General features: G+C 41.5%; 1 long non-coding RNA gene across 2 annotated transcripts in view; it reads left to right on the top strand.

The window, feature by feature from the left end:
• Positions 1 to 21,579, top strand: part of LOC102384669 — a 124,924-nt gene that overhangs the window by 29,086 nt on the left and 74,259 nt on the right. Inside the window, exons 2-3 of one of the 2 annotated variants that reach the window (XR_001357616.2) lie at positions 12,323 to 12,547; positions 13,687 to 13,758. This is a non-coding gene — a long non-coding RNA (uncharacterized LOC102384669). Of the gene's footprint in view, positions 1 to 12,322; positions 12,548 to 13,686; positions 13,759 to 21,579 lie in introns of those variants that run through there. The other variant, XR_323216.2, reaches the window with a different exon arrangement.

Raw genomic sequence — 21,579 nt, 5'->3', positions numbered from 1 at the left:
GCTTTTATTCTCTTTTCCTCCTCTGATTCTATCCTGACTTGCATTACTGCAAATTAAATTTAGGGATCACCAGTTTTCTCCTGCTCTGTTCTAGTCTACACAAGTTATTTGCAAAGTTGTTGGCAGCCTCCTTGGTACTGAACTTTCCTAATTCTTTTATCATTGCCTCTCTTGCACCAGTGTGTTGCATGTTCCATACTTAAAGTCACAATTAATGTAAGCAAAGTACTTGTCCTACTAGTCCTTTGGGCAACCTACTTAGCAAAGGCTTCAATCACTTTCCTTCATCCTAGATTTTTTCCATTCATGAGTGCCTTCTTTCTTTGATATCCTGGCTGTCCAATCAAGTAGCTCATTCCTAATGCTAGAGATATTTACCTTTTAGATTAGAATATCAAAGACTTTCTTAAACTGTGAAGGCAAATTATACCCAAGGCTTCCTTTTATCTTCTCATTAGTTCTTCTATAAGAGCTCACTTTGGCAAGTGGAACTATAGTGTCCAGGTGATTTATTCTACTGTTCTGTTTCTAGTTAGCATTTCTGGTACTACTCTATGTTGTTATAACTTCTTTTCAGTGCAGCGGTACAAATCCTTGTTTCCAAGGATTTCAGAAATGTTTACTAAATGTTCTCCTTTAAAAGGCATTAGTTAGATCCTCTTAAAGATAGATGGGGGCAAAACCAATAGAGAAGGGAAAACCTATGTAAACGAATGAAGGGAAGGAATGACAGAGAAAAGGAGAAGAAACCAAAATCCAGTTATTAGCCTGTCGCATACAAATTAGAATTCATATTTATGTGTGGAAGAGGTCAGTCGGTTCCTCACTATTATTCTACTGCAAATGCAATGTACTGTCTCCTCACTAAAGGATATTGGAGTGTCTTTGTCTCATTTCTGATAGGTACTGTATCTTCAAAGATTATATTTCCTTTTAGATTGAAAACCAGAGTACCCCGGAATGTCTTGCTTGTGAAGGATCAAAACTCACAAAGGACTGTACCTTACCATCATGGGTCACTAAAAATAAGCATCTAAATTAAAGGGGGCCTGATATTCAGAAATATGAGCGCTCAGCTTGTAATGAAATGTGTGAGAATTGTGTGCGCACAGATGCGGCTGAAAATCAGATCTCTTTGTAAAGATAGATAACAAAGGCATCAAATGAGGAAAAAGCAAACCTTTACCTATTTCTTTCAGGAGTAATTGTACAAACAGGCTGATTACTTGCCAATCTCTCTACCTTGTCTGTAAGAAGAATGCTATATATGCTGCGTATGTACATAGACACTCTGAATTGCCTTGCTGGAACTTCTAAGAAACTGGGACTAAAATGTGGAGTAACCTAGAGTTTCCATTTCCCCTGCTGTCCTTTATCACAGGGAGGTATTAACTGGGAACTGTTAAGAGTCAGCTTGCTTCTTTTCAGTGGGTGAGGCAAGGAGTTCTGGCTTATCCTGTTCATGGAACTGTGGCTTTTGCCATTAATCCAGCAGCTTCATGCTCAGGACCCCTGCTAGAAGTTGTTTATTTGTCAATGTCCCTCTTCCCCCAAACATGTTTTACTATCTTTTAGTCGGCAGCATGTGATGGTTTTTATGAAGTGTACAGACAGGCACAGCAATGATGTGATACAACTAGATGTTTCTGTACCTCAGACTAGTTGGTTTGGGTGCTGTTAGTAACATAAATTCATAGATTCAGAGATGTTAGGGACTGGAAGGGACCTCATGAGACCATCAGGTCCTGCCCCCCTGCGGTTGGGCAAGGAAGACCAGTAGGATCAGATGACCCCAGCAAGATAAGCATGCAGACATTTTTGAAGATTTCCAGAGTAGGTGATTGTACCACCTCTGGGGGGAGTCTGTTCCAGACCCTGAACACTTAGAGTATAAAGACATTTTTCCAGTCTAAAGACATGTCCGACCTAAAGTGATCCTGTAGCAATTTATGACCGTTATTCCTTGTCTTCACCTGGGGTGCCCTGGTGAACACATGCTCCCTCAGGCCCTGATGTGCACCCTTATATACTTACAGGCTGCTGCCAAGTCCCCTCTAAGTCTTCTCTTCTCCTGGCTGAAGATGTTGCAGCGTGGAGCCCAGCATGGGCTATAAAACCCACCCACAAAATTGGGTTGATGTTTGCTCAGTTAGTCCATGCTGAATTTTGTTCTTCTGTGGCTCCTTTGATAGCACTTCCTATCAAACTATTCTAGAGATATATAAACTACAGCAAGTGCATTGTAGACATACCATATATCAGCAAGTTCAAGTTTGTGTTTTTAGTATTCACCTGGCTCACTTAAGTACTATCCAAGTCTCCATGAAATGGAAAACTGTAGCAAAGAAAACTGCACAGTACACAAGCAGTCCTGTAAGATTTTTGGATGATGATCAAGAAGAGCTGGAGTTTCATTAATTTGAATACTATTTCATTACTATTTCAGTGCTCTTGTTTTCTGGTGGCTGCTTAATTTCTCATCTTGTCACACCAGGACATATCCCAAAGTTAAGCGAATAAATGCACACTTTTCCTTTTAAAGACTATATAGGTCGGTCAAAGAATTGGTTAGTATTGCATTTATTCAGGCACTGCCCACTATCATTCTTTAAAGAACTTGCTGATGTCATATTTCTGTGATCTACATAACAAATGAATATTACTCTAGATCTGAAATGCAGAAGTATTACATCTTTTAATATTCCTTCTTCCTTGGTTTACTGCCTTTAAAAGAACAACACAAAGTAGCTTTTGTAATGTTTTTATTAAGCACTCTGAAAAGTGCCAAGATGATCTTCCTGGAGGTGGAAGTCCTCCATTTGTCCAAGTAACAATATAGAGAAAAAGTACGAGTTTTTCACATAATCCTATACTGTTCTTCCCTTCTCTCTCTGCGACACTGCCAGTTCATACTGTACCCGCAGTCCTAGTGGTTTTATGACCAGGTAAACAAGGATCTGAATTGCAGCCACCCATTTGTTCTGTGGAGGTCTCCAAATTCTGTTCAGATCAAGACACAGAAGCGAGGTGATTATGGTCACATGGATGTAAAAGGCTCACATCCCATTACTAGTTTCTGGACCCAGTAAACATGCTTCTTTATGTGCTATTATTTTTCTATCTTTCTGTTTGAAAATAGTTGTACTCTTTTGTAAGACTTGTATGAGTTGAGTTCATTGGGAACTGGGGTATACAGCTCATTTGAAAATCAAACCAAATTTGTTTAGGTATCTAAATATAGGAACCCAGTTTTGGTTATTGTTTTTACCATGAAAAAATAGAAAGAACTTCTTGATTGGTTGATTTTTTTCGGGTTTTTTTACACAGCACTTTCTCATTTGTTAAAGCGCATTAAGATCCAGCATTGTTTTATGATAAAAATCACAAGTAAAATTTTAAAATTGTTTTGATTGCTCTGCACCAACCCTCCCACTCCGCTTCCCTCTGGGCTGGATTAAATATTTCTCAGAGAAGCAAAGCTTTTCACTAGCTTCATTAGGGTTTTTACCTGCATTAGTGTCCCATATCAGGCCCTAAAGCATACCCCTTGGTATAATGTTATAGTTCAATATCAGTTCTCACCCATTCTCTGCAGGAACTCTTCAGTCTATCTTCTTCTAAGAAGTACTTTTCAGTACAGCTCTTCCTGCTCCTTGCCCTCCCGTTAAAAGACAATATCAGCTATCTTTACAATAGGCCAGGAAGCATTTGTAAGAGGTTAAGTGATACTCCAAAGATTCCTTAATTGAGTTTAGATGCATTCCATGCATTTTTACACAAGCATCAAAGCTAATGTCTTCTCAAAGGTAAGCAGTTTCTTCTCATATTTCAAAAAATCATCACACATTTTCATCAAGCTTTCAAGAATGAAAGCTACTAGATTGCAGTGTTGTCATAATAAAAAAGAAAGGTGCACACGGGTATTGTGAGCCAAAGGTGACAAGTGCTGAACAAATAGCCCGTGAAGCCTTTTTCCTGGATGACAGTGTCCATCTCAGTCTGTTGTTGCTCTTGTACTCCAGTTCAGATATGTTTGATCAACTTTTAAATGATTAACATAGCAATAGCAGGTGAAGGCAGTCGTCACACTTTGATACAGGATAAAGTACAGGAAGTCTGAAGGAATCTTTCATTGCCAATTGAACATCAATTCTTAGTGCAGCTCATGTGAGAAGTCAGCCTAAAAATTGTATTCCATATCCTACCCTGAAGTCAAATTCAATCACACCAATGCAAATTTGGCATACGTTGCATTTAGTTAATTCTGCAATGGGCATCTCTCTTTCTCTCCAGATTAACATAGTCATGTCTGAGTATACAACTTAGGCCTTTACATTTTTTTCTACAACATTAGTATCTAAATTGAATGTTTTGAGCTCATTGGAAGGACTAGACTTCCACCCAATCTCAATTTTAAAAAATGACCTTTAAACAATGGATTTCTAGTGACAGCCACAGTCAGGTAGCATGGGCTCTTCCTGGGGGAAGTTTCTACCGTGCTGTGCTGCAGCTAACCAGTGGGAGAACTAATGGTGACTGGGTCCTGATGCTCACCTGTCTGTGACTCAAGCTGGGTCATTCCTGTACCCACACTGCAAAATGTTGCTGACTCCTTGTGTAAGGATTCAGCCAGTGGACTTGGAGGGTGGTACTTACAGTTTGTCCAGAGAGGAACCTATGGTGGATGGTGAGTCTCAGAAAATGTGTTCACTAGAAGGCAGATTCCCGTCTCTCTGACTTTACTGAGTAAAAAAAAAAAAAAAAAAAAAAAAGGTGGTTACTTCTCTTTTAAAATATTTGCCTTGATGGCAAGTAGAGTTGATTAAATTATTTGCAAATATTTCCATTGAAATTAGGCTTTTTTAAATAACATTTGTAAACCAATTTTCATTTCTACAAATGTGTTTTTCATAAGTATTTCCCAAACTGTTTGGGACCCATCATTTATGCATTTCTCATGGGCCCTACACTTAGTATCTCTGCTTTCCACTACTATTTATTCATAGATATTTTTGGTATAGTTTCTGCTTTCTGATTAGATGATTGACAGTTTTTAGATAGGAGGATAACAAATGACTAGTAAATCATTCTGTTCTTGCACAGACTCTGTGGTTCAGATTTAAATATGAAAATCTGAATACAGTCATGTCGCTCTGAGCCTTTTGTACATGGTGGGATATACATTTAATAAATAGTATGTTCATATAAATGAAAATCTCTGCAGGTAAATACTTGTGAACAGTAAATAAAAAGAATGATAGATATGGCTTATCTGAAATATTCTTTGGGATGTTGGTAGATGCTGTTGGAGAATGCCTCTTCCTTTTTCTGTATTCAACCAACTTATTGGTAAACCATTAAACTATTGAATAATGTGGTTGAAATGTTGGCCTCATTGACAACAGTGGAAGTGTTGTCACTCACTGCAGCAGGGCTAAGATCTCACCCCAGCTTACATGAAGCCTGAATTCTTCCATCACATGGCCACTTTACACTGCCAGTATAGGTTTAGGAGTCCATGGTATAATTAAGAATCATATCCTTGGTTACTTTTACCTCTTTTTATAGTTTACCTGTTGCATTTATCTCTTTGGAATCATTCTCCTTCTAGTTGTTAGTTGTACCCTGCCATATCTATCTACCTCATAGGTGTTTTAGTTTGAATATTTCCTGTTCTCATTTTCCTCTCTAGACTGAGCTATTGGTTGTCTTATATAGTCTCTGTTTGGCAAGGGAAGGTTGCATCCCCGCAGTGCACAATGGTGATATGGTGGAAAGCCCTTTTATGAAGAAAAGAAAAAAAAAAAGTATTTTTTTAAATAAATGTAAGTATGACCCAACTGTCTCCTGAACCAGAAGCAGTTATAACTGCATCTGCTTGGCACCATGGGTGGGTTAATTATGTCTGTCACTCAGTAGTGCTAATTAATCTGTCTGGGCATCAAGTGGATGCTGCTAAACTGTTTCCTGTTCAAGAAGCAGCACATGCAGACAGCATGTTTGAGGGTGATGCTGCCTGATGCGATAAGTTTACCACATAGACATGCCAAAATTTTTTTCTTGTTTAATTTTACTTCGCATGAGGCACCCATTTCTGGCTGCAGTAGGTATTCTGCCTGTCCTTCCTTTCTTCCTTTTCATGTCCTTGTTGGAATCTGCCTATAAAGAGCCCAAAGAGGAAAATTGTAATTGTGATCACTGCTTTTCTACCTTTGTTACAGGGGGTAGGATGCAAAGCAATTGTTTTAAATTGCAACAAAGTACGTATAATTTAGATCTCAGCAAAAAAATCCCCTATTTATTGTTAGAAGAGTAAGATAGCAGAATAGACTGCTAAGGGAAGTTGTAAAATCTCCTTTCTTGGGGATTTTCAAAAGGAGGCTGCATAAACATTGGACGGGGATGTTTTAGGCAGTAGCATAACTGAGGTGGATGAGCAGAGCATCAGCCCCAGCCCTAGGTGACCTTAGGATGCTCACCAGACGGGCACCTCCACCCTTCAAGAATCCACAGAAGCAGCTCCACAGCGTTGCTGTTGCAGCCACATGGACACTTTGCTGCTGCTGTAGGAGCAACAACCAGGATATGTGGACCATGCAGCAGCATCTGGGGACTGTTTTTGAGTTTCCAGAGTAGGTAAAATTTCCCTCTCCTCCACTTTCCTTCAGGGTTTGCATAGGATGCAAACCCTGCTCATTACACATCTGGTTTTTAGGAGTTGTAGTCCTACATTTGTACAAGGGGTTGGACCAGATGATGCTTGAGCTCCCTTCAACCCTATGATTCTACCTCTAACCCAACTTCCAAATAAATTTGCAATGCATTTTAAAGCAATGGATGATTAGTTCCACAATGGTAATAAGCTGTGGTCAGCAAAAGGCTACATAACTGTTAGCGTGCTTTTTCTTGCAAAAAAAACGATAGGTGGACATTTGTAAGTATTAACAAAGATATTTAAAATTAATTAATTAAATCATGAAAGGAGTGACAAATAGTTGCTGTGAATGATCAGTAATTCACTGCACTAACATCAGATGCATTTTAGAGGCACAGGCATAGCTGGCTACTTTGGTACCCTGGGCAAAGGAGAAGGAGGGAGATACCCAAAGGCATACTGGTAGGGTTTGTGCCATGGTCAGCTCTGGGCTCCGGGTGGTGTCCAGTACCCAGCGGATGAAGACAAGGAAGCTCTCAGGTCCTGGCAGCTCTGGACCCCAGTTGCTCAGAGGGGGAGTAGCAGACGGGTAAAGCCAGTGCAGCTATAGGGTCCTAGCAGCTATGGAGGAAGGCTTCCCCTTGCTAAGGATGCCAAATGTCATGCTGAGCAAAGAAATAAAATCCCTAATTTAGTGGCTGGATGGAGGGAGCCCCCTGTCTTCACCCCCTGCTTCTTCCTCCCAAGCACTTAGCAGCCAGGACCAGAGAGTTTCCTGCTTTGCTTCTGGCCCTGTTTCACAGAGCCCAAGCCTGCAGCTGCTGAACTAGCAGCATAGTTGTGTCCATTCTGGTGCCCCCTAACTTCGGTTCTAGTGCTCCCCACCCTTAATGCTCATGCTCCCCTCATCCACCCCTAGTTATGCTGCTGTTTAGAGTGGTGATGCCCAACCTTTTCATCTTGCGGGCCAGATAGGTGGTGCTAGGTCTGTCTGCAGGCCAGATCTGCTTGGTGGACTCATTTCAGCTGTGGAGGCAGGCACAGCCTGACCCTGATCCATCCACTAGGGGTGGGGAGTGGCTTGGCTTTGATCCAGAAGGTGGGTGGAGGGGACAGGGAGCTGCCTGGCCCCTCTCTGGACCCATGAGAATGCGGGACAAGGCAGAGCAGCCTGATTGGGATGTGTGGGGCAGAGGGCATGGGGAGTAGCCTGGCCCAATCTACACCTGCAGGAGGCGGGCCCAGCCCTGATTCCACTGCATGGCATTGGTCCCAGGTGGAGCTAGATCTGGCCAGAGAGCTTCCATTGCTCGTGCGCTGCTAAATTTTCCAACCTGTGGGGATCCCTGCAGGCTGGATGCCATGGCTCTGCAGGCTAGATTTTGCCTGTGGGCTGGAGGTTGAGCACTCCTGGTTTAGTGGATAGTTGGTTGGAATAATAAATTGGACACAAAGACGATGTGGACAACAGCAAGCATTTCTGTAACCATATTTTGAAGAATCAGTGACATTTCATTTTGAAGATGAACCCTGAATGTAACGGGGAAAAAAATATTCTCATCATTCAGAACAAGTGTTTAGTTCTCTTTTACATGAGATTTAGGATCTTTGATATTTATTATTTATTTATTTTGGGCACTGATACAGCATTCAGACACGTAGCTTCCTTTAACCTCAAAATGAACATTATCCACTATATGCATGCCAGAATTATTGGGTGTCTATACATGTGCTCCAGGGTGGTTGGGGAGGGAGGGGGTGGAGCATTTTAGTTAGAACAGCTCCTGGAAAACTGCTATCATTAAAGTGCCACAGAATCACACACATTCAGTATTCAGCATTTCAAAATGGCCGCAAGATTGCTTTAAAATAAAGCTCATTTTATGAGTCTTAGTTAAAGCACCCCGTTGTCATTTTGAAATGTGGGATGGTGAATACCCATGATGCTGCAGCATTCTGGAGTGTTCTAATCGGAACGCTCCAGTAGCCTCAATTATTCGACTCTGCTCCAAAACATTCTAATTAGAACATGTCTGAGCATGTGTATAGGCACCTGTAGAGCCCAAAAGACGTGTAGCATGTTCCTGAGAAACTTTTTTGTGTGCCCATTTGTGCATACTGTGTTGTACAAACTGATATTTGTCTCTGTATTTGTCTGTTGACAGAACACCTGTTGGTGGATGGAAATTTTTTGGGCAGTATAGAACTTTCAGTGGTGTGTTTTTCTGGATGTTTATGGAGAAGTATCCTCAAGCACAAACCAAGTCATTTTTAAATATATTTCTTGATATGATATTAATGAAGAATGTAGGACAACTAGGACAAGTCGGATAGGGTGCAGTCTAGAGCAGGGGTCAGCAACCATTTCAGGCTGTGGGGTGGACTGCCCCAGTTCAGATCAGAAGCAAACCAGTGTACAGGAGGTGGACACTAGGACCCAGCTGAAGCTGCCACCTTTCCCAGTGGCTGCAGAAGGAAAGTGTCTACCATCACCACTTTTCCCCGCTGTGGCATGGGGAGAGTGTCCACAGTCTGTGCCCATCCCCATGGCAGTAGGAGAAAGACACTGTTGCCAAAGCTTCCCGCCACTGCAGAGAAAAGTGGTGGCTATGGACACTCCCTGTGCCACTGCAGGGGAAAAAAAGTAATGGTGGGCACCTTCCCAGTGCAGATGCTGTGAAAAGCTGCAGCTGTGACTGGGTCCTAATACCCATCCACCATGTGCTATCCTGCCTCTGACCCATGAGCTGTAGGTTGGTGAGCCCTGATCTAGAGTATAATTCCAGTGGGAAAATCCCCTCTTTGTAGGGGGCGAGCAAACAGATTAAAGTGTTTGAAGGAAATTAAGCAGCATATAGATTCTGCATTGGTCATGTAAATGGGGTGAATTTAACCCCTAAGTATACTTTTAACAGAATTTAATTTTCTTTTCACCTGAATTTGTTGCTGAGCTACTTATCTTTTCCTTACTTAACTGAAGGGATCTTCAGTCATTGATAAAGGACTTGGTTTTGTTCAGGATTGTCCATTTCATTTACATGACATTCAACACGCTAAAGCAGCAGGGGGAAATCATATTTGGAAAATATTTGATTTATTTCTGCACCCATTGAAAATATTGCCTACAGTAGAATTCATTAAGTTTGGTCTGTCATATCTTATTATTTCACTATTTATATTTCTCTGTACTGAGATTGATACTGAGGCATTTTTTTCTGCCCATCTCTGAGGGCAGAGAATACCTAAGCCCTTTCTTACTGTTTACATATGTAAAAAGGTGGGAGAGAATTGGAAGAAAACTTAAAACTCATCATTAATTTATTTAGTATAAAATGGAAAATTTCCTTAAATGAAATCAAATGTAAATTTTCTATCTCCAGGACTTTCATTAAAAGTTGGTTGCACTTGTCCTTATTCCAATACATTTTTGGAGTTGGTTGATTCACTAGTAAATTCAAAATAAAAAATATTTGGCATCAGACAGCTCAAAGGAGGAGATACATGTTCCTGCTGTTGTTACGTGTTGGAACTACCATATTTTCTCACATACAGTATGCCCCAGAATAAGATATGTGCCTTGTTTTTGAAAGGCAGAATGAAGAAAAAAAGATCTTTCCTTGTAGGAAGTAACTGAGTAGGGGCAGAGCTAGAGAGCCAAATCTGCTCATTTTTCACATGCAGAGTTACTTTTGTTTTTGCCTAACAGAAGCTCAAGCGGCAGAAACTGCTGTTACCATATTTCCTCCATTTATAATGCATCCCCCAAATTCTAGAGGCTTGTTTTTGGGGGGATAAAATATGCTGGATGTGAAAAAATAATTTTTTTTTTTCCAGTTGGGGTCCAAGGTTCCACCTTCTGCAAATGCAAGGAATAGAAGTAAGCCCCATCTTCTCAATCCCATTTCTCCTTTCCACTTTCACAGGAGAAAAGGGATTGAACAAGGGATTGAATTTTTAGTCTGAACACTTTGGTCGACTAAACATAAACTTTCTGGGCCCACAGCCAGGTATTCCTGTAGATTTGCACAATGGTAGACAGAATGACAAATAACAAAATAGGTAGTCGAGTCGTATTATAATTTTTACCATCGTAATATTTATTACTTATCTTATCGTCACTCTTTCGAACACTCATCAGGGACCAAGGACCCATTCTGCTAGGTAATGTACAAATTTAAAACAAAAAAATGGTTCCTGCTCCAGAGATCTTGTAATATAAATCCAGTTATTTAGAAGGAATATTTAGAATCTAGGTTAACACACTACTAAAAATGTGGACCTCTATTTTTGTGGCTAAGGACTGTTGGTTTTCTGGGTTTTTTTTTCAAGTGAAGTACTGTTATTAGGCTAACAAAGGCTGCCTTTTAGTAGTTTTTATGGTTCCATTAACTTGAAAATACCACTTATTGTAATATAATTTTTATGATTATAATTAAAGATTGACTTGATTTTATAGGATTGTATGCAATTTGATTTTTATGGAAGCCGTGTAGTAAAATCCCACCATTCCTGCTGAAAGCCCTGGTGCTGGGGAGGGGAGGGGCTGTTTGCTCCTCCGTGTGGGAAAACTGGGGTGTGGGAGGGTTAGGGGCACTTGAGGGCTGCTTTGGCAGATGGCCCTAGCACCGGGTAGGGGAGGGGCTGTTTGCTCCTTCGCGTGCCCGGAGGAGCAAAACAGTGCTTTCCTTACCAGGTACCAGGGCCATCTGCCAAGGCAGCCACCAGGCGCCCCCAACCCTCTGCACTCTAGTTTTCCCACCTAGAGGAGCAAACAGCCTCTCCCCTACCCAGCCCCAAGCTCTCTCTTCTCCCTGTCCCTTTTGCGACCCCTTTTTCCCTCCCCTGGGCTGCTAGGCTTTTGTTTCTGACTGGGAAATGCATTGCCTGCAGCAGTCATCTTGTTGCAACAAAATGCCATGATATGGCCACTTGCTGGGGATCTCCTCAATGAGCAGCCATACTGAGGCATTTCATGGCAAATCACATTTTTCATCAAAATCACCATTCACGAGAAATGCAAAATCATGATTTCAACTAGGTCCTAAGATTGGCGGATCAGACTAGGCCCTATTCCCGTCCTCCCAATAACAGAATTTTGAAGAGTACTAAGGCCTTTGTATAGTCCCCACCTCCATAATTGTATACTATATGCTAAAGCTATTCACTAAGAATTCCTTAAAATCTTTGCCTCAACTTGGCTACCATGCATGGGTGTCCTCTCTCTTCTTTCCATGGTATTGTGTAGAAAATTTCTAAACATTTTACCCCAGGCTAAAATCGGCTGCATGATTAACTTTGCCTGTCTCAGATTGCATCAGTATACAAGAACCTATGTGCCCATGTAGCTACAATGCGATGGGTCCTGTACCAACTCTACTAAGTCATGTAATAACTATAATTTTAACATTTCCATAATAAAGTTTACTTACTTTCTTGGTATGAAAATTTCTTTGAAATCATTTAAGGTTTCATTCATTTTAAAATCCTCATATGAAAAGCACTAGATTAGTTGATTGTTGTAGCATTATATTAAGAACTGTCTAACTACTAGAGAAAACCAGCTTGTTGAGTGAAATATAATATCTCTTACATAATCATCCATTAAAACCATCTCAAATATACTTTGCAAAGTTTAAATAATTTCTTTCCTTCTGTTTACTTTTGAAGATGGTGCAGATAGATGTTCTGAACTAAAATATGGAAGCTGATGGGAAGGAGGATTATGAACTAGCGGCAGCATTTTCTGCATAGCCCGTGAAGGCTTGTACATCAGTGAGCAAACCCTGTCACTCTCACATTTTGGCCTTGCTGCACAGAGGTTAGGGAGGATACAGCGACAACACTTTGCACTTAAGTGTTTTTCATCTGAATATCTCAATGTGTTTTACATTGGTGAGTAAATATTACTGCCCTCATTTTACATGCTGTGAAACTACAATGCAGAGAGAAGTTATGACTGTTATCCAATAAAATACTGAAACACCTGCCTAGCTTTCAGTACATGAGTAATGATGGCTCATATGGTTGAAGTGAGCCACATGGTTAAATATCTTGCTGGACTGGGTCTTGAATGACTTTCTCAATGTCACCATGCAGAATTAATGCTAGTACCTGGATCTTCTGTGTGTCAGTTCTATGCCATCTTTCTAGAACACAGTACATTATAATAATAAACTGATAACTTACAGGAGGAGATAAAAGGTGAAGAAAATATAAAATCCAATTAAATGGATTTGTATCCATTGTAATGGATACAAATTCCCCATTCCCCATAGCACTTGTATCACATTTCCTGGAATGGTGAATGTCTGGTGGTCATTGCCTGGAAGAGAATAGCCTGTTCGTTGTGGTCAGAGAAAACCCCAGATTGAAAAGAGCACGAACATGATGTACAAAGTGACTAGACTGCTACAGAGATAAGGCTATTCCCTCAAGAACTTTCCTGGGAATGGTGATACATTGTTAATGTAGGATGTTACTGGTAACTTAAGTTCATCAAATGTCATTATTTTAAATGTTTCCTATTTTTTGGAAATTGATATATGTAATAAAAGCACTACAAGAACGGGTTCTTCTCTATTGCTAATTTTTAAAAGCATATTTAAAGACCAGAAACATTGGTGGCTGAGTGTATATTTGTATCACCAGGGAATATTGTTCATATCAAGTTGCCCAAAAGTCTGGCTTTGGGCTTTGGAAGGGACCATGTGATTTCTGCAAGTTTTTTGACAGGGTAAAAGAATGTAGAAGAGTGTTTATACTAAACAGATTAAGCTGTTTGTAAACATGTCCCCTTTAAATTAAGTGCTGGTTAGGACAAAGAAAGTGCTTTGTTGTTGTCAGCTGGATTTGTCTTAAGTCAAATGGGCAAACAAGTTAAACATCGGATCCTCTTTAAATCCCTAATGGCTGTGCAGCTTAAATCTGAAAAGGTCTGTAAAATGAGTAAAAATTAAATTGCTTAAATTCTTTCTCTCATTTACTTTGGCTAAAGCATTTTTTTTCTTTCCTCTCTTCTCATCCGGCTTTAGGGAACTTTGTTTTCAAACCACATTAGCATAGAGACAAATATTAAACAAGAATTTCACTTCTCTGCAGTCTTGTCACTTGTGATGAATAAGACCTTGCTTGGTAAGTGGTGGTGACACATCATTGTGGCAGCTTCTGCATCTCAACAGAAGGATAATTAATCTTGCTATCAACACTGCTAAACAGGGGAGGCTCACTCAAAGTTTTATACCATAGTGCTGCTTTGTGTAAGGTGGGATGCCTCCATTTGAAATGGTTGTCTGAGAGTCATGAACTTCCTGTGATTGGGTTGGTTTTTTTTAATCACTTGGCTTTTTGAATTGTGGGGGGAAAAGTACATAGGCTTTGTGCGGTCTTGATGTGGATCTTTTATGCCTGAGGGGTTGGTTTGTTTCACCCAATTCAGAAGTAACATGGGCATGGATAAGTAAGATGGACGAGTACCAGCGCATGCATGAGCTCTCGCAGGGCCTCATCCTATGGGTCTCCTCGCATCCCACTGACTCCAGGGGGAGTTGAAGGTACTCAACATCCCACAAGGACATAATCTGGGGTGAATACATAGTGCAGCTGCTTTCACATATCAGTTATGGGCATGAAGCGATTTACTATTAGCCAGCCAAAAGCTGAAAGCAACAGAGCTATTAGAAGGTACACAGATTGCTATTCAGCGTATCATTTAACATTTAGCAGTCACCACTTCTTTTTTTTCAGAAATCCAGTATTACTGTAGCTCTTGAATGATGAAAAATCAGAGCAGTAAAGTAGGAATATATTTTCTTCAATTATCTTTTCACTCACTCTAATAAAAAAAAACTTTATAATATTAAATGGATGTTGATTGAAGATAACAGAGGTGTTAGCTGTGGTGTCCTGGCTAAATTCCAGTTGGCTAATTACATGCTGCCTATCTAAAATTCGCTTATAGTTTCATTATTTAGATGAACTATTCTTCGTGTTTTGTCCTGAGCTGTTGCATATTGTTTCTGTTTAAAGGCTTTTATAATTACACAAATTTGTTCATTTAAAAGTGAATACTGAAGCCAAATTTCTGTTCCTTAGAAACTCATACTTAAAATTATAGATATGGGAAATTAGCTGGAAACGCATCTTCCTGTGGTTAAAGGGAAAGACATGTACTCTGCATTGTGATGTGATAGCACGATATCCCAACATAACATATTCAAACAGAGCACACGACATTTTCCACCATCAGTGGGAGGGAAATATATTATGGGAGGGAAATGTATTATGTTGATGGGTCTTCCTAAACACGTCAACATGGGATGTTTTTTTCTTCATTTGACCTTTGAGTTGTATTTTTCTGTATCCTTTCTGTATTTGGGATCTGTATTTCTGTTTGCTTGTTTCCCACTATCCTGCTGTGCGTCATACACCTGTCAAAAGGGCACCTCAGTTGAGAAGGTCAGATGTGCAGCTGCTCCTTGCTGTAATACTATTTAGTTTTTCTTAAATGAATGAAGTCTTGTGGCTTCCAGCTACAGTCAAGAAAGGGACATTTGGAGCTACTCCAGTGGCCTGAGTCACAGCACTTACAGCGTGGTGAGCTACACGGCCTGCCTGTGGGCCTTTTGATGGGATTGTGTAAGGAATGGCACGTACGGGTACACCTCGTATTTAGAGGTGCAGAACCCCCCTGCCTAGCAACGTACCCTTTGAGTCATGAAAGGCTATTTTACTTCGCAGTTCCTTTGTGTAAGTATTGATGGCCTCTGTGCAAGGAGCAGAGATATAACTGCCAAGTTTTGTGCCCTGGGCAAAACCCTGCTGGGTTGAGGGTGGGGCAGGGGGAGACATTGGCACTTTATACATGTGCTGGATGCCTGCTCCAGTGCGTGCTAATTAGCACACATTTGAGCAGACTTGATTAATTGAGTCTGTTGGAGCATGCTAATTAGCACGTGCCAGCAGCCTCTGCATCACGTATGTTCAGTGTCCTGCACTTCAAGATGGTGGCAGGAGCACTTTAACTAAAACTCGTTGGTGAGCTTTAGTTGAAGCCCCTCTGCCACCATTTTGAAGTGCAGGATGTTGAATACATTCGACTCTGTGTGCATTTTAATTAGATCGGCTCCCAAGAGCTGCTCTATTTAAAGTGCCCCTCCCTTGCTCTGGAGCATGTGTAAAGACACAAGTGCCAGAGAGTAGAGGGTGGGGAGGTCAGTTTTACCTGCCCTGGGGACTCAAAGTCCCCAACTGCTACTGGTGTAGAGTGGTCTGTCCCATCCCAGTTGGTGCCGTTGCTGCTACAAACTCTCTGGGGAGTGGCCATTCTGTAATGTGCCCTTACTACACTGTGCACCCACGCATGTTGAAGCAACCAGACCTGACCGGATCAAATCCACATGTACAGTGTTAAAACTTTGTACCATTAATATCACTTGTAGTAGGGGTCACACATCAACATGACACCTGATGAGCAAGGAGTCCTGTTAGTTGTCCTTCTTTTTATATCTCTTACACACCTGCAGCCTTTCTTGTTTCAAAACATCATTAGTCCTCTGGTCAGCTGATATGTGTACCTGCAGTGAGAGCTGACAGGGGGAATGGTGCCCAAAAGTATTCTGTGTCAGCCTGTGCAGATAAAAAAATCTAAGGTTTTAAATGCTCAGCTTTTTTATTTATGTTAATTATATGTTCACACTCAGTTCATGACCATCACTCTGTGTTGAAATGTCATAATGTTTGCTTCTGAATTAATTTGCTTCAGTAAAAAAATGGCCCAGATCCTCTCCCGCTATAAATTGAAATGCTAACATTGAAGCCAATGTGGCAACACTCAGCTGAGAACCTGGCCATGTACAGTGATCAACAGAGTCAGTGCTATACTCATTTGGCTCTAGGCAGGGGCCAAGCCTTGGGTTCTTCCCATCCACACATTAGATGGTTGCATTAAGTTAACATAGCGAAAACACCCTTGGCCTAGACCCTGGGCAAGTTCTTTGGTTGCTCACTCCTAAAGCTAACCTTGGTGGTCAAAACTGACCTACATCTGTCATATATTTCTCCTTGTGCTGTTTTTTGCTATTGGGTTGATAAAGATTAGCATTTTTCATGTTAATAGTTTTTATGACCGTACAAAGCACCAGACTGAAAGAAAATACCTAAAGAGATATCAACAGTTCTTTATAAGAATTGTGTCAAAATACTCTTAAAATATACGGTCATTGTTTTAAGCAATTTATTAATAAGCCTATTGATACCAGAAGATTTTTTTTCTTGGAGTTCGGTAAAAAAAACAAAAAACACCCATAACTGTTTAAAATGCTATCCACACAGGCTTAATGCCAGGAAAAGCAATCCCATTAAATTGGACCTCATGAAATATTTATGAGGTCCAATTTAAAATTAATTCTGGCATTAAGCCAAACCAGGCAGTATATTTGCTACTGTATTAAAAAGAAGCAGATGAGGTATTTTTTCACAATAGTAATCTGCCTGGATTTTAGTATGGCCCTAATGGTATTTTCAAGAATACAGCTGTTATTTTTGGCGCAAAACAAAACACTTCTTTCAATACCTGTTCATGCAGAAGCCATTGTATTTGAAATGTCATCATTCTGTAACCTTCCTTCCTTCCTTCCTTCTCAGGGATGAAATCTCTTTTTTCTGTAAAATTCTCCATCTAAGACCTTAGAGGAAATGGATAATTTTGTAATTTCACAGAGGGGAGAGGTTTTTCTGGAGAGGGGATATGAAACTTTTCAAACTACCTAAGTACCAGTCTCAAAAGTAATTTAGGCAATTAAAAGGCTTTACTTCCAATGGGGACTTAGTCTCTGAAGTAAGTCGATTTGGAAACATAGCTCACATTCCTAAGTTATTTAGGCTGTTTTGAAAAGTTTACCCTTGGTTACTGTACCAACACTGGAGTGTTATGCTTTGGCATCAATTCAGGCCTAGCCAAACTACACCCATACTTTTAATGGAAATGTTTTAGTAAAACATGCAAGGATTTTTCATTAGCACATAAATTCCCAATTCTGCCTCCACTTGACTCCCTAATTAGGATGGAATCGGTGAATGGCACTTTCTGTATGTGAGAGGAAAGGATCAACTGTAGATCAGACAGTGGCAAAGATACTGCCTGCTGACAAAACAGGCCAGAGCAAAACTCGAGGCCATTGAAATCAAGGGGAAGCTCCATTAATTTCAATGATAAAATTGAAAAAAATGAACAAAGCCTCTTCCCTATCTTTAATATATTGTGCATTGTTTTAATCTTCAATCAATCTGAGTCTGGAACTGTTCCTTACATGCTTGGAAAGCACCTAATATGTGGATGCTACAAGATATACAAATAATAAATAACAACAATAACAGCTTGGGCAACTGCTCCTGTTGCTTGGACTTAAATCTGATTTTGAGATGACAAAGAGCGCTTTGCTATAGTGCCATACAACAGATTTGATTTACAAAGTCAGGAAACATAGTGAAACACTTAAAGCATTTGATTCAGGAGCAGAAAAAGGACTGATCAGTAATTCTGAGAAAGGTGAGATCAAGTGGGGAATGATAAAGTTCTATATTTGTGCACTTCGGCATTTTACTTAAATGCAGCTAAGTGCTACTTACTCATTGAAATGTAGTCATGTAAGAGCCACTTGTGTCATTTATATGAATTTTTGGTTCCATCTCCACCTGTATGGTTACATTTGTCCTTCTGAGAATCCTCCTTCTGGCATGCTCTTCTCCTGGTCCTACATATCTTCCCCTCTTGACTGCCCTCCCCACATCTGCTTGTTTTTTTTTCTCTCTAATTGCACTTGAGAAGTACTCACAGGCGGCATTTACACAAGATGCTAACTGTGCAGTTGTCTAACAATACTGTGCAGTAGCATGTCACAGCGTGGGCAGTGCTAATATGCTACTGTGCAGTATTATTAGGCTACTGTGCAGCAGCACCTTTAAGAAAGTGTTTGCTGTTGCTACGGTGCAGGAACTCCAGTTACTGCACATTTAATTTAGTATTTGTATACTAATTTATTTAGTACTTACATAATCCTATGTAATGAAGTACTAAATAAATGTGTAGTAAGCACTATGCATTAATGAATGTGTAGACACACCCACAGTTACATGCCTACCCAGCATGCTTGGGAGGAAAAATTTAGCCCTACAGTGGGAAACAGGATCTAAAAATCCATGTAACTGACAAAAATACCTCATACACCATTCTATTTAGATGTACAAGAAGCAATTAGATGCCTCAGATGAAATAGGATTTGGGCTTTTGTATTTACTTTGTATATAAATCATCCTTGGATTCTCTTCTTCCCCATCTCAATCTGTGAATGAATTTAGAACTAAGTGCATAAACACATAAACAAGTTAATGCGAGGGCAGGGTTTTACAATGTGTCACTGAAAGAGGGGTAAGCTACCACAGATTAGCATTCAGTTACTGTGGGGTAAAAGCATACACATGGATAGTCATCTGGGAGGAGTTGATGAGCTGTGAAGTCTCACCCTTGGCTAAGTGCAGACATTTGGGAGGGCTAGCGGGTGGTTAGATCACGTTAAAAATGGCTACCTGATCTAAGGTAAGTAGGGATGGAGGGTTAGTGGGGGAGGGAGTTTGGGTGCATGGCGGGGACAAGCAAGCTCAGTGGGGATCAGGTGTCCATGGTGGGGACTGGGGAACAAGTGGAATCTTGAGGGTATTAGGGGGGTAGGAGGGATCTGTGGGAGAGATTGAGGGGATGCGGGAATAGGGCAGGCGGGATCCACAGGAGCAATGGGGGCCAGGTGTGATCCGTGGAGGGCAGTTAGGATCTGTGGGGAGGCGAAACAGGGCAGGCAGTAGGGGTGTGCAAAGCGAGCCCTACTCGGTTCGGATTCAGCCTGAATCAGGAACAGTGATTTGATTCGTTGGTTTGGATCACTGTCCCTGATTCAGTTCAGCTGAATCTGAATCTGAAGATTCAATGCTGATTTGGAGAATCAGCAATTCAGACATAGACACAGCTTTAAATGTTTATTCTACATATTTTGAGGTAGCAGGCATGGCTCGTGATTGCTGCAATGCTGGGGCGCATGGAGCATCTCACAGGATTCCACGGGGCCCTCCACATGCTCGGTGGTGAACCCAGAAGTGGACCAGAAGTACTTCTTCTGGGAGCACGTGGGGGTCTCCCCTCCATGCCCTCCCGGCTCAGTGATCGGCAGCCGGGGTGGGGCAGGGTGTGCCCCCAGCGTACTCTCCGGCAGACCCGGAAGTGAAGCAGAAGTGCTTCCTTCTGGTCTGCTTCTGGGTCTGCTGCCAAGTGCGCTGGGGAGCCCCCTGTGCTCCTGTGGGACACTCCATGTGCCCCAGCATTGCAGCACTCACGAGCCCTTGCTACCTAGAAGTATGTAAAAAAACCCAACCATTTAAAGCTGTCTCTATATCTGAATCTCCAAATCTTTCTGAATCTCTCCGAATGGATTTGGAGAGATTAAAGGGTCCTCTAATTCTATCTGGATTCAGAGATTCAGCCACTGAATCGGGCTGGATCTCCACCAAATCGAATCAGGGACCCAAGCTTCACACAGGCCTAGCAGCTAGCATCTATGGGAGGGATCGAGGGGATGGGATGGCAGGCAGGAGCCACAGGAGTGATTGGGGAGGGCAGATGGCATCTACAGGAGGGATCAGGGGAGAAGGCAGGATGTGTGGGGGGGATCAGAGGTGTAGGCAGCATTTGCAGAGATATCGGGGCAGGCGGGATCTGTGGAAGTGATGGGAAGGTTTGGGTGGCAGGCAGGATCTGCAGAGCAGTCAGGGGGATTGGAGGAGCAGGCAGGATTTGTGGGGGGTTGCTGGAGTTTGGGAGAGTTTGTTAGGATCAGGGGAGCTAACAGAGTCTGTAGAGGGCTGTGGGGGATCAGGGACTATTTTTAGCCCCCTCCTCCCTCCACCTGTACTTTCTTCCTTAACTCCCAGCATTGGTAAATGCTGATAACGTTGGCACATGGAGTGGCGTTGGGGTGGGGGGGCAGCGGGGAGGTTTGCTGGTCTAATGGGGTGGTTGAGGGCTGGGGGGTTAAAAATAGCCTGGTGCCATGGGAGCAGGTAGGAAAAGCACAACTCTGGGACTGGGGCCAGCAGCTGGGCTTTCCTAGCCCTAGGGCTGTGCATGTTACTGTACTGAAGTTCAACGCACTGGTCTATCCTAGATCAATTAAGTTTGAGTGTACATCAATCCAGGCCTGTCTTAGATTGTGTTCTACCATTTTTAGACTAGTCTGTGTGCATGGAACTTCTGTACTGTTATGGTTTTAGATCGATTTCCTATTACTGAGACCAGGCTTAAGTGTAAGGTCTGGTCCTGGGTGATCTAAGTTAGATTGGGTAGCCATTTTTAACCCAGTCTAACCTCCCTCTAGCCCTCCTGAATGTCTGCACTGTCAGTTACCTTAGAGTAACTTATATATCTATCCATGCATGAAGAAGTAAGGGCTTGTTGAATGCCATGGGATTTCTGTTGTCTTCCAGTATCTTTGGAGCAGGCCCTACACTTTCAGGGTCTGGCGCACAGACAGGTTTTGATTTTGTTGCCATTGTAGTCAGTTGTGAAACTTCCATTGACTTGCATAGAAGAACATCAAAATCAACCGGAGTAGACCCTGATAAGTTTTTCCTACATATTGTATCCAATTTAAATCAGTCCAAGGGATGTAACACCCCTGCTGCTTGAGTCATGGATCTGTCCTGCAGAAATAAAATTCAGCACAGTTGGTAGTATCTGCTTTTTATTATGAAGAAGTGGGAACTAGGATGAGATGAAACACCTCCACATCTCAACTCACAAGTCACTTTCCCACTTTTCCTCTTTGCTTTATCACACTCCCTAAATGTCTTTTCCCAAGAACTTCCATGTTTTCCTTATATTT

Source organism: Alligator sinensis, unplaced genomic scaffold, assembly GCF_000455745.1.
Source record: "Alligator sinensis unplaced genomic scaffold, ASM45574v1 scaffold601_1, whole genome shotgun sequence".
Taxonomy (NCBI): Eukaryota; Metazoa; Chordata; order Crocodylia; family Alligatoridae; genus Alligator; species Alligator sinensis.
Note: the sequence above shows the minus strand (reverse complement) of the source record. Positions and strands in the feature narration are given on the sequence as shown.